Source organism: Rousettus aegyptiacus, unplaced genomic scaffold (genome assembly GCF_014176215.1).
Source record: "Rousettus aegyptiacus isolate mRouAeg1 unplaced genomic scaffold, mRouAeg1.p scaffold_m13_p_4, whole genome shotgun sequence".
In the NCBI taxonomy this organism is placed as follows: Eukaryota; Metazoa; Chordata; class Mammalia; order Chiroptera; family Pteropodidae; genus Rousettus; species Rousettus aegyptiacus.
In genome coordinates, this window is record NW_023416307.1 from 34,685,710 (window position 1) to 34,698,677 (window position 12,968).

General features: G+C 31.6%; 1 protein-coding gene and 1 pseudogene across 2 annotated transcripts in view; one reads left to right on the top strand and one right to left on the bottom strand.

The window, feature by feature from the left end:
• The window catches only part of NAALADL2 (N-acetylated alpha-linked acidic dipeptidase like 2), a 798,563-nt gene that overhangs the window by 692,268 nt on the left and 93,327 nt on the right, over positions 1-12,968 (top strand). The window lies entirely within an intron of this gene.
• LOC118601592 overlaps positions 7,632-12,968 on the bottom strand; it is a 45,205-nt pseudogene continuing 39,868 nt past the window's right edge.

Below are 12,968 nucleotides of genomic sequence, written 5' to 3' on the forward strand. Positions count from 1 at the left end.
TTTTGATGGTCCCTTAACTTGTATTTTCATCACCTGGGTAATGCAACTGACAAGTGTGTATATGAACACTGACACATCTCATCGATATATATTGTAGTCAAGGAGAGTAATTTGCCCAAAGATCATAGCCTGCCCAGCAATTTATCTCACACCTGCTCAGACAGACACAACAGTCTAGCTCATCCATCAAAGTTCATGATTTAAACTCAGAGGAATTTGAAAGTTACAATAAGAAAATGAAATTGGTGTAATCATGATTATATGCAAGATGACATAAAGTATAGAGCTACAAGGCCATATATTAAACCAATTATTTGTCAACATCTAAACATTCAAGTTAATTTGAAAATGGATATCATTTAAATATATTATTTCACATTATAACTTCAAACTTATTTTGTATGGATTTTAAATATAATAATTTTCCAACATAAAACAAGAATTTGTAGAAACAAAAATCTTTGCAATCTTTCAACTTCAAATTATAAGCTGGGTGGTTAAATCTCAAATATGTAGAAAGGCAGATTGCCAAAAGAAATTTCTGCTTTGTTTCTGTATTCTCATTACATTTATATGTTCTCATAGAATTTAAATGCTAGAATAAATTCTAACACTATTCAATCTTAGCATAATAATTATTAATACCTTTACAGTTCATTATTGTAGCATCTTAATATTTTAAAAATGTTTTAATATATCATCTTATTATCAAATTTTTGTTCCCCGAAATAAGCACTTGAAATAGACAGATGATAATAGTATCCCTATTTTGCAGATAAGAAAAATGAAATTTGGACAAGTTAAAAAACTCTTGGGCAAAGTAGCAAAACTGACTAATGAAAGTACCAAGGATAGCGTCTAGAGCTCCTGAAACCAAAACTTTTTTCCACAATGCAAGACTGCCTTCTGTGGCACTTACGTGTTTCAGAAAAAAGCAGAAGTGGATCTTGAAGACCATCTGGTCTAACCTACCTGAATTTACAATAAGAAATTAAGTTTGGATTGAGGGGATAAATCTAAGAGAACTCAGGTTCCTAAATTCATCCACGAGATACTCTTTCTAGAACATGTTTGCTATGGTACTTGCTCAGGTGAAACCATGTGAATTCCTTGTCTCTATTTTAGCACTTGTAATATCGAGGCAACATTTTACAGGTAAAATATTGTAACCAAGAGATGATAGGTGCTTTTTTAAAGTGCCTATTATCAAAACTTGTGCATATCCAGGCACCAATCTAAAGAGAAAAACATCTGATTTGAAATTTAGATGAAAAGCATCACTCTTATGTACTATGAGACTGCTAAACAAGTTCAAATTTTCTCATACTCTTTATCTTAGCTTTGTAGATAGCAGAATTAGTCCCTTGAGCATAATTTTACAATCATAGAAATATTACTTCAGGTGAACATAAAATTCTTAAATTTTGGTTTCAGCTTACAGTTGGAAGTTTTAGTATAGAAACTTTCAAATAGAAGTTGGTGGTATAGATTTTAATGTAAATGAGTAGGTGGATAAAAACCAAGTCTTGTTTTAAAGTAGGCTTAGGAAATTAAAGTTCAAATAATAATTTGATAAGATTATAAATATATTAGCATTTAGTTCAAAGCATAAAACATGAGTTAATCAGTCTATTTATTCCAACTATAGCCATCTTTAGATTTGATACACATGTAACACAGGGTACATTTTTAACTAATATGATATGGAACTTAGCCTCAGTTTCAGTTGATCAAATGTTCCCATTCATGTAAAATTTTTTGTAACAAGTCTGTGCTATTGCAAGGAAGAGGGAAAAATATCTGAAGGGGTTAAACTAATTTTTTTGAGTCAGGTGCTTCAAAATCAAATATTTCAGAGAATGAAAATATAAACAAAGATTGAAATTATTATGTACTTTAACAGTTCAATACATCTCCTTGTCTGTAAACTAAAAAATTGTTTACTGTCTGCCTGTTTGGAGGTTAGGAAGCGGAAAGGATGGCTGAATTCCCATGGCAGGATTGTGTTCTGTTGCTGAGGTGGTATCCTCTTTGTTTTTTGGAGTACTGTTTAATTGATGCCAGCACAGAGAGAGTAGGTCGCTGTTGTAACTTTTGTGTATATAGTATCAAATTTAGCAGCCAGAGAACACTAAACTGGAAGTTAGGAAATGTACAGCTTGGTTATCCCTTGTCCTTAAGACTTTTTGGTGTCTTTAGTGCTCGCTCTCATAACCTCAGACATCTGTTTTTTTCAGTTACAAAAGGATGAAATTAGACTTGAAGATATGTTTCTCTTTCTATCTGGGAGTCTATTGTAAAGGGACATTCAGAATATCTGTTTGAAGTGTTAGATTTATTGGTTTTGATATTCTTGAAATCTACCACGGATTCTATTTGAAGATGATTTGTAATATAGCTCATTTATCTTTTGATTAATCGTTGGGCATTCACCGCATACTGTACTGTCCAGCCTGCATAGAGGAAAGTGCATCCTTATGGTACAGCACTGCTGGGTTATGGTAATTAGATTTGTTTAATACCACAGTCTCCTTAAACAGGGAAGAATTACTGTACCCTCTCTTCAGGTGAACTATTTCATTAGGCAATATACAACCTCTGGTCAGAGCTTATTATTCTAATAATTACCCAGAGAGATGGAGAAAACTGATTACCTTAGTCTTTTTAGCGCCTTTATTCTTCACAATGAACTTCCATTGCTGCTAGAGTTATTAAAATATCATAATATTCCTTAAGTTTGGCCTATGTAGCTATCAGAGAGAACCACTGTGGCATTTGATAAGTTTTTATGCATGACTACAAATCTTTTTTATGAGCTATCGTTTGCTATACTATGACAACTTTAAGAATAGTATTCTAATTTTACTTTACTATTACAAACTGCATTTACTGTATTTTCAGATATTTTCATTTTTCAAACACAAAAAAAGAGACTGTCTAAAAACTACAGCTGTACTACATATAAATGAGTTTTGGTCTTGTTTAAGTGACCACAGAATAAATAACAGCAATCATACATTACAAGGAAACATTAATGAGAGGAAAGAAAATGATCCTTCAAACCATTTTCGTAGCTTTATATTAAGTTTGTTTCTGTTTACAAATCTTAATAAGGTTTCTGTTTCTTTCTCGCCATAGCTGTCTGCTTTATAACAACTAATTTCTCCTCATCAGGTTACGCCTCGGTAGCAATGTCAGTAGTGTTTGTGCAAAATTTTTTTCTTTTGACAAAAACACCAGATTGTTTCAGTTTTCCATTTGATATAATAAATAGCTAAAGACCAAGAAAGATTTGAAAAAAAAAAAGTCTTGCATCTTTGTGCTGTGGTATTCTTTATCAGATGCACATTTTGTGACTGTTAATAACCATTTTTATTGATAATAGCTATAATTTATTTACCATTTACTATGTGCCAGGCATTGTATTATGTGTTTTATAGTCATTATTTTTGTTGTATAGCATCCCCATTTAACAAATGAAAAGCAAGGCTTAAAAATTTTACTTTGTGAGACTAATCCTAAGTTTTAGAAAACAGATTATTTTATTATAATTCTTTGAGAGTCATTAGGACCAAAACATATCTTATTGCCATACAATACAATGTGTTTTTTAGCCCCAGTGATCACTAATGACATAAGGCATATCTTAATGCAAAACCATTTGTGACCTCTTATGTTGGAATTACCTCCAAAGCTTTCATCAGTTTTTTTATTTAGAATGTCCTCAATGATGTGAATCTTTATTGACTGAGAATGAAAGCTTTTTAAAATGGTTAAAATGAATCAAATGACTATAAAATCATCAATGCTATACTTAGCATATAAAATATTCAGTACATTTAAGTCTTGTTACTATTGTTATTTATATTATTATTTTAAGGCCAAGTCTGATAACTACATTGAATGGCCAAATTGGGAAATACTGTTTGCAGTACTGGGGTAATGTGATTGATTTTCTTATTTGCTTTGGAATGACTCTAAAGGAGGGTCCAAAGGAGAAAATCCAAAATTTCTTGGATTAGTGGCAGTATGAGGTAATTGCAAAATTTTTCAAGTGATACAATAAAGGACACCATTAGTTTGAATAATTAAGCCTAGTCTGTTGTATCAAACACCCTTCTCCGTACTTGATAATAATTGTATAATCATTAATATAAAAATGAAATAATAGTATTGAACACTTACATAAAGCTTAGTCTGTACCAGGTACTGTTCATTTTACATCATTGTTTTTTCACAATTTCATGAAGTAATCTCTATTATCAATCTTATTTTACAGATGAAGAAAGGGAGATACGTAGCTGAAAAGTAACTTGTCCAAAGTAGCAGAGCCAGCAATTGGCAAAGCTAATATTAGAACCCAGGCAGTCTGGCTACAGAGTCTATGATCATAACCAAAATTAGGAAAAATCAGCAGTTACCACTTTAAAATAAAAACTAATCAGCTAATTTACAAAGATTGTGAAATAAAGTTTAAAAATAATTAAATACATTTCATTAACATTACTTTTAAAATTTTGTTTTTAGATTTGAATCAAAATTAGTAACATGTTTGATTAGATTTTGTATTCATATAATTCATTTAATATTCCTGTTTTCCACTAACAGGAATATTAAATGAATTATATGAATACAAAATCTAATCAAACATGCAAGACATATAAGTTTTATTTAAGTGGAATAATGGAGAAACGACTTATTGTTCTTGACCCATGGCACTTTAAAATAAAATATCCATACAAAATTGTTCAACATTTTGGAAAACTGTTTTTTTTTTTTTTATAAACATTGCTATTTTAAAGTGCAATCTGCATGAAGAATGTTATGAATGAAAATGTCATTTGTCCAATTAAAAATATATATATACTTGAAAGATTAATTTTTAGATCACTAAAGAAAATGCAATTCAAGAGCACATATTCCTAGTATATAAGTAAACTAGCTTATTTTAATCTTGTGAGCAATGAGCGGCCTCTAGTTATAAAAACAAACAAACAACAAAAACAAAAACAAAAAAACCCAAAGAACAAAACAAAATTTCAACTCTAAACAATAGAAAGCTGTTTTAAGTATGTTTCCCAGGAAAATGTTATTTTAGTGTCGTTTTAAAGAAACAAATTGATTTATAATGCTCACCTGTGATTTATGACATAAATTTGAAAGCTTTTACTGAAAAAGTTAAACCGAGTATTTTTTCATTACTTCATATCTTCCATAAGTTTTCTCAAAATATTAATTCTGTTTTTATTAATTAAAATATACTCTGAACTATTTTGTTGGATATATCTAAAATTTGTGCACACAAATAAACTTCTAAATTGTTTGAAGAAAACATTTATGCTTGTTCAGCAATCGTATTTACTCGTATGAATTTAACAGTGCTTTTTACTTTAAGTTGCTAGTATCTACTATCTTCCCTCTTAACTATAATTTCAGATGTGTTGGAATTTGTTGTTAAAGTAATGTTAATATGCATTGTTATATGTAGAAATAATAAAAGTAATAAGGCTTACATATTTAGATTTCCTTACATATTTAGTTGTTTTGGGTTGGTTTCTTGTTTTTCTAAATGAATTGACCACTAGAAATCTTACATGAGCCTTTCCCTGAAGATTTATGTTCCCTGGAGTTTTACAAACCATTTTATAGAAGACTCTAAAAGTTTGGCAGCTTGCTAGAAGTAAATAGCTAAACTCCTTTATAATTACTTAGAAAGAAAATTTCTCGTTGAAAGAAATCAAAGTATGAACACTAAATTAATACATATTTTTTAAAGAGAAAATTATTTATCTGCAAAATTTGAACTACTTTAAGCACTCATCCATAATAGAGGTGATTTTAATATTTTAAAAAATGTTTTTTCTCATTTTTTTAGAAATGAGTTGTTGAAAATATCAATGGTTGTTTAACAAGCTTAAATTATTTCAATTCTTTGTTACAATATTGTTAAAATGCAAAAGTTTACTTTGATATCTTATAAAGTTGCTTTTTATCATTTGTAAGGTAATGTCTAATAATGCTAAGCTCTTAATCTATGATCAAATATCTCTTTAGCAGGCAGAATTACTTATATTCTCTCTTCTAAGAATATCTTTTACAGGTTTTAAAACAATTTACAGCATTTTCACATTGCAAAACCATCTTGTTTGGAACTGGACATTGCTTTGTCTGGGAGATCAGAGCATCATCTTCATACTAAAGGGAGATGGATAACTATGTAATATTATTCATGGAAAAAAACAATTTCTGCATTTTTAGCAGTCATAAGAATGTATTTTATAATAAGTTCTGATAAGAGCTTTATGTTGATGTATCCACATATCAATACAATTGTAGAGTTTTTGGAGTAGAGTTGGATCTAAGATTTCAACTAGTTTTAAATATTAATGACTTTAGCTTTCTAAATCTGTGTGTGTGTGTGTGTGTGTGTGTGTGTGTGAATTTTATAAAATCATTAAAATTATTTTAACTTACTTTGTTTTTTTTTTAATTACTAAGGTATTCACAAGATTCAAAATGCTAAAGTTACCAAGGGGAAGATTGTGAACAGTTTCCTCACATTTATGTTTCCTAGTCACCAAATTTATCTTCTCAAGGAAACCAGTGTTGCCAGTACCTTCTGATAGATTCTTCTTATAATAATTTCAATCAATACAGAGGAGTATAAAGGTTAAAATTTTCGAAAGTTAACCTAAATCCCAGATTTCCAAAACACATTGTTAATATTTTAAGAACATTATTTTAATAATCCTGATGTAAATATAAAGTAAAGATGAACAGAGGTAGACGAATAGATAATATTTTAATAAAGTAATTATATACATGTTATATTAAGAAAAGAGGCATTATATTTAATTTTGATTCTTATAAGATTTATCAGTTTCTGTAAGAGCCTGTAAGAAAATTTGAAAACTTGTATTTATTATACTCTTTTTACTGCCTGTTTCAATTTAAGACGGCATCCATTAAATCCCTGCTTGTAAGATGCCAAAATAGCATACTTAGTACTCCTTTCACTGAACTCCAAACCTCGATAGCTAATATTTATTTTTTGCAATTTATATTTCTAAGAATATGTTTTGTTTTATTATAGTAACTTCCAACTGTTTGTTTATTAATTGAATTGGATTCAATGCTTAATACCAGCTGTTTTACCAAATTTACTTATTTCTAAGCGCTCTTTGAGTAATCTTTTATTTGGATGGAGTTTCATTTTACATTTTAACAGTAATTTTATCTTTAACATTCAAAAATACACTTCAAAATACAAGCAAACTTTACATGGCATCAGATATATATAATAAAGTACAATTTCTACTTAGTCTTCATTTTTTTCTTTGAAGGCCAGGCTCGCATTGAATTATTGTATTTTAAAACACTGTGTGATTACTTTTATAAAAACTCTACCTATATTTTGTGGTACCCCCCCCAAAAAAAAAACAACTAAAAATTGATGTATATCTAATTTAAATAGCAAAAAATAGAACTATAATTCTGCTCACTGCAGTCATGTCTGCTTTTATTAAATAACTATTTTATTTGATAACATCGATGTAAAAGGCAATTATGAAAAACAGACATCTATATATACTTCCAAAGCCTTACTGAGAATATTCAATTGGCACTAGATATCATTCACAGGTGCAGCCACAGTTTGCAGCATATGCATATGGCTGTTGGTTCATACCATGTGCATATTTGGAACATTAATTCCTTATTGCTGAAGTGCTATCATAACCATTCTGGTGTCTGTCGAATTACCAGTCCTGAAATCAGTCTATATAATAACAGACACAAAATGACTTTCAAAGCACAGATGTAATTCGCAGTACTGTAAACACCATTTTGAGTTTTTGTCCCCAAATATCTCTTAAGCAGATTTAAGTAACCTTTGTTATAATTTCCCCTGTATATAAAGGTTTTAAACCCCACCCCTTTTGTGTAAATAATGAGCCCTATGGTCATCCTTCATGCCTCCTCTACCCCTAGAATGACCTGAATGCCTGTCTTTGACTGCTGAAACAATTTGAGATGAATTGCCTGATTGGCTTCATGAAGCAGAGATAAAGTAACTTAAACTTGCTTTATGTTATTAGGTAGGAAGAAAGTGTCGTAGTATAGTGAGTATTTCTTCCAATTAGATGAATATAAGCCTATGAGGAGTTAGATAGTCATAACTAATGACAAATTTTACATCTTCTACATATAGCCCTCTGAAAACCATATTAGTAACAATTATTATAATGAATTTTCTGTGTTTGAATTAATTTAGAACCCAGTGATTTTCCTGTTTACTCTCGTCCCCATGGATACCCATGAAAGTCTATTCTCTTCTCATTTCTCTGATAAGCTCATCACATCTTCTTCTTGTTTCTCAAAAACAATGGTTTTCTTTTCCTGTCACTCAAGACCTATTCTATTAGTTTCCATTAGGTTTTTCTTCCTTGCATATGTCATATATATCCATAATCTGAAGAATATTGTGTTTTGCTGTTGTCGTTGTTAGTTTTAGTGTACCACCGTTTATACGAATATAATATTTTAGGAAGTTTTCAGCAAGCTGTTTTACTTCTTTTGGCCAAGTTGCACTCTACATTAGGGCTTGCCTACCAGGTCTTAACTGATATATAATCTTGTATGGAGTAAATCCCATTTCAGGCATTCTGTATGCTTCATCCAGGCAAAATTAGTTTGTTTTTCTCAGATTGATTTTCTCACACACTAAAAGTCAATCTATCTTCCTGGTGTTGCAATAAAGATTTCCAAATCTTTCTCCAAATTACGTTTGTGGTCATTTGGAAGCATTTCCATAGATACAAGTCGACTACAAGCTATACGTTTTACAGTATTCAGCAACTATTTGCTTTACCCGTCAGTTCTTGAGTTGGCACCAGCACCAAAAAAGTAGGCTTATCCCCTCTCTTTCTCTAGAAATAGTTAATGATTGAATCCATCTGAGCTACTCCATTATATCCAACCTGTTCAGAGCAAATGGAGACCCCTGAGCTTGAGCAATATTGGGTTCAATATGTTTTATCTTGCAGATACATGCAGGACATTTACAGGGTAGTTTGTGTCATAGAAATTCAGAACTGGCTTTGGGTACTTATGAACTCTAACTTCCTTGCTTCTTTGGTGTGTTTTCACTTCTGCTATTTCTAGCCAAAATAGTGTGTTCTTGATAGAAAGTCTTCTCAAATTTGGGAATCTCATCAAGATTCCTTTTCTTTTTAATTAGTTTCTCCCCAGAGTTTTTCACACTTATTTCTAGGTAGGGGCTGTTTTGACTTCCTCCTAATCAAGTTACATCAATCCCTATATCCTGGGTTCAGTCTTGGTTATCCAAGCAAGCAAACATGATGTCAATGGTATGATTGCTAAGGAGAAATCTGGAGACTCCAGTGTGATGACTCCCTGAAAGTGGCTTTAATAACAGTGAAGATTTTAGGGACTGGGTATGGTGATAGATAGCTGAAGAAAGGCAATGCCAAGGATTAGAGCTACATGACTAGGGACCTGTGGCAATAAATGAGGTTATTTTATTTTTTTAAAAAAGTGTTTAAAAGCACTTTGAGCTCTAAATTCTTGTATGCTAAAAAAGCCTACCTGTTGTTTTTAAAGATGAAGGACTACTGACTCTTATTAGCATAATTATTATTAAATTATTAAATTTATTAAAATTTAATATGGATCTCTGATGGCTGACCAATGACACAATGATGTGTATGTGTGTGTGTGTGGGAGGGGTGTGTGTGTGTGCAAGTTTCACCTACAGCAGGGTCACTTGGATGGGGATTTGCAAGTAATCAACAGAGTGTTTTGTAAAATCACAAATAGATATTTGAGATGACTTGTGTATTTTCATTAGCAACAAGGCTGTGTGTTCATAGGCAAAGTGCAGAGAAGGAGCAAGTTAATGAATTTAATTATTGTAGATGGACCAATCCGAATAGTTCAAGCAAACATGATCTCTTCTTCAGTAGGAAATTTTTCTAATTGAATTACTCTGCTAATTGCCTCAGTTCTCCACTACCTGGGTAGGCGGTCTTCAGCTACCTACATATTCATAGTTAAATTAGACGTGACTGAAGACCCTGCCTCTCAAGGATTTCATGAGGAACTTGGAAGATTCGACAGGTTAGACAGAGGCTAGTAGCTGGGCCATTAGATAGCAAAATTACAATACTGTAGCTTTAATTAAGGTGTGTGATCCCTTCTAGGTTTCTGGGATTTTGTTTGTTTGTTTGTTTGTGGGCTTCTTTGGGTCGCTTAAAATGTATTATTTTATCATTAGAACTATAAAAATGTATTTTTTTTAAATCAAGGAACAAAATATTCTGCTTAAACTGGATATTTGTTAAATATAAGAGTGAAAAGTGTGGTTAATTGCCTTCACCAGCTCCCTGAATTTAGTGACATGCTTTGTGTACATATGACCTTGTGATATCATTCCACAGTAGAAAACACAACAGGAGCCGTAGAGGGAGAACTTCAGAATTAGCTCTAAGAGAGTTTTGTGCTAAAGATCTGCTATTATGGGTTTTAGTTGCTTTTGAAGGAAAGCACTTGATAAAACACAATTTCTTTAAAAAAAAGAAGTGAGATTTGAGGTATAGGCTAATGGCCGATATATAAATGATTCTAAAGTTAAAAAAAAAAATCGTAGCAGTAAAGAGTGATTTTTATAATCTAAAGTCCACTTTCATTCCTCTATCTTTTCTTTTTGGAAATGAACCTGAACATCATCTATAGTGTGGAATTGCTAACGACTTGTATCAGAGTATAAATATCTGTATGTCATTGTATCACTGCTTGTTTTAACTTGAGGTTTAGATGTTAACCTCAACATAAAAGGCCGAAGTGAAAGGCAAAAAGATCCAAAAGAATAGTTATTCAAGAGCACAGGTTGAGGCAGAACTGATTCAGGCAGAAACACAAATGAGATTATTTTATTTTTTTAAAAAAGGTTTGAAAGTACTTTGGTCTCTAAATTCTTGGATGAGGTGAAGGTGAGAAATATTTATGAAAAAGAGAAGGGGAATCATCACTTGAATAAAAGGGAAGAATTTCTATAGGTGCAGATAAACTAATATAGTGATGCTAATTCTAATGAACGTTTTTTTATTTTCAGTCAGGTAGTCATACTATCTGCTTCCCTGTTAGCTTTGCAAACAGTTGTTAATACAATTGATGTTTTAGATCCAGGTCAAAGGTTATTTTGCCAGCATTCCCAGGTTTGAGGAGTAAATCAGCGTGTAAAGAAAGCAGTTCCTCTGGGATAGCAGCTCCAACTCCACTTTGAAGTGGCTCAGTTCATGTTATTATTATTATTACTATTATTTTACAATTCTATAGTTCTTTTTAGCAATCTTAATTGGAATATCGTAGTCCTGAGTCAAACCAATCAATATGAAATCTATTTTACCCGTGATAAGCAAATGACTAGCTCCATTAACATCAGCAACTGCTATGCCTGAGAAGTGAGGGAAAGCTGTATTTGCTAGTGATTTTCTTACCATGAAAATTGCCTATGTCATGCATTTTAGAAACTCAATTTGAGCACAAATTTCTCAGTAAAGAGTATAATAAATAAGCAGAAACAGAATTTGGAATTTGAGCTCAGATAAGTCAAGATGGTACAGTAAAGAATCAAGTTAAGAGGGAAAAGGTGAGGAAAAAAAGGATGACTGGCCGACTTCTCACAAATTTTCACCTGTTTGAAAAAAAAAAAAAAAAGAATAAAAGATCCTCCTTACCTTTGGATGAAATTGTGATCACTAGTACCAAATCTTTAAGAGCTTCAAAAAGCTCAGAAGTGCCCTGAGGTTTATAGCAATTGCTTTGAGGTGTTATAGGTTTAGAGGTATATTAACCTTAATATCACATTTCAGGAAAGCCCTGTTCTTTTATAGTTTAGTATCTTTAAAATGCTTTTTTATCATTACATGCTGAAAAATGTACTACGGTGATTTTGACTGCATAAGAAATGTCCCATGTTTCAGTAAATAGATTTTTGTTTTCTATGTGTGAGCTTCTAAAGGAATGTGTCTATGCTTTCCATTTGTTTGTTTGTTTGCTTGCTTGCTTGTTTGTTTATCTCGTGGGGGAGGAAGAAATTTTCCTCTACCGCTCAAGATTTATTAAAGCTGGTTGAATAATTAAATCTACATGAGATAGATTAACAAGAGGAAATAAACAAATTTAATCACATACATATATGGGAAAAACCCACATATATGACACTCAGAGACCCCGCATGAGAGGCTCAGGGACAGAAAGGTAAAATGAAGTATATGTGACATTCTGAGATAAGGATGAGGTAAGGCGTCTTGGAACTTCAGTGGAAAGAAAAGTCATTCACAGGATGATAAGAAGAACAGATAATAATTCCTTTGCCTGTCCTATAGATAGATCATAAAAATTATTTCTGGTATAACACTTATTATGGTCAAGGCCCCCAGTTCAAATTCTTTAACAGAGAGCTAAAAGTTTCTTTTGAACTTGTAAGCTCAAAATAATCTGCATTCCAAACTGGCACATTTTGGAAAGGCCCGTTCTGAACCCCTTCAATCTATTCTAGATACTGTACTGGATATTGAAGATTTAAAAATAGTCTTTTCTTGAGGAACTCATGGCCCAGTACCAATGATTATAAACATAATTATTGTATATATAATGTGTATATTATATATATATGTGTGTCACTAGTAAAGGTTTATATTATGTTAATGAAGAAAAAACTGTTTATTTGTTCATTTTTCAAAATAATAATTGTTGGCACTAACCTTGTGCTGGACAATGTTATATGTTTTAAATATCTGATTTCATTTAACCTTCACAAAACTCTTATGAGGTAGAGATAGCTATTATCCTCATATTACAAATAAGAAATCTGAGATTAAAAATGGTTGTGATTCTGAGCCAAAGCCACACTGCTATTGAGTGACCAAGCCTGGATTCACATTCAG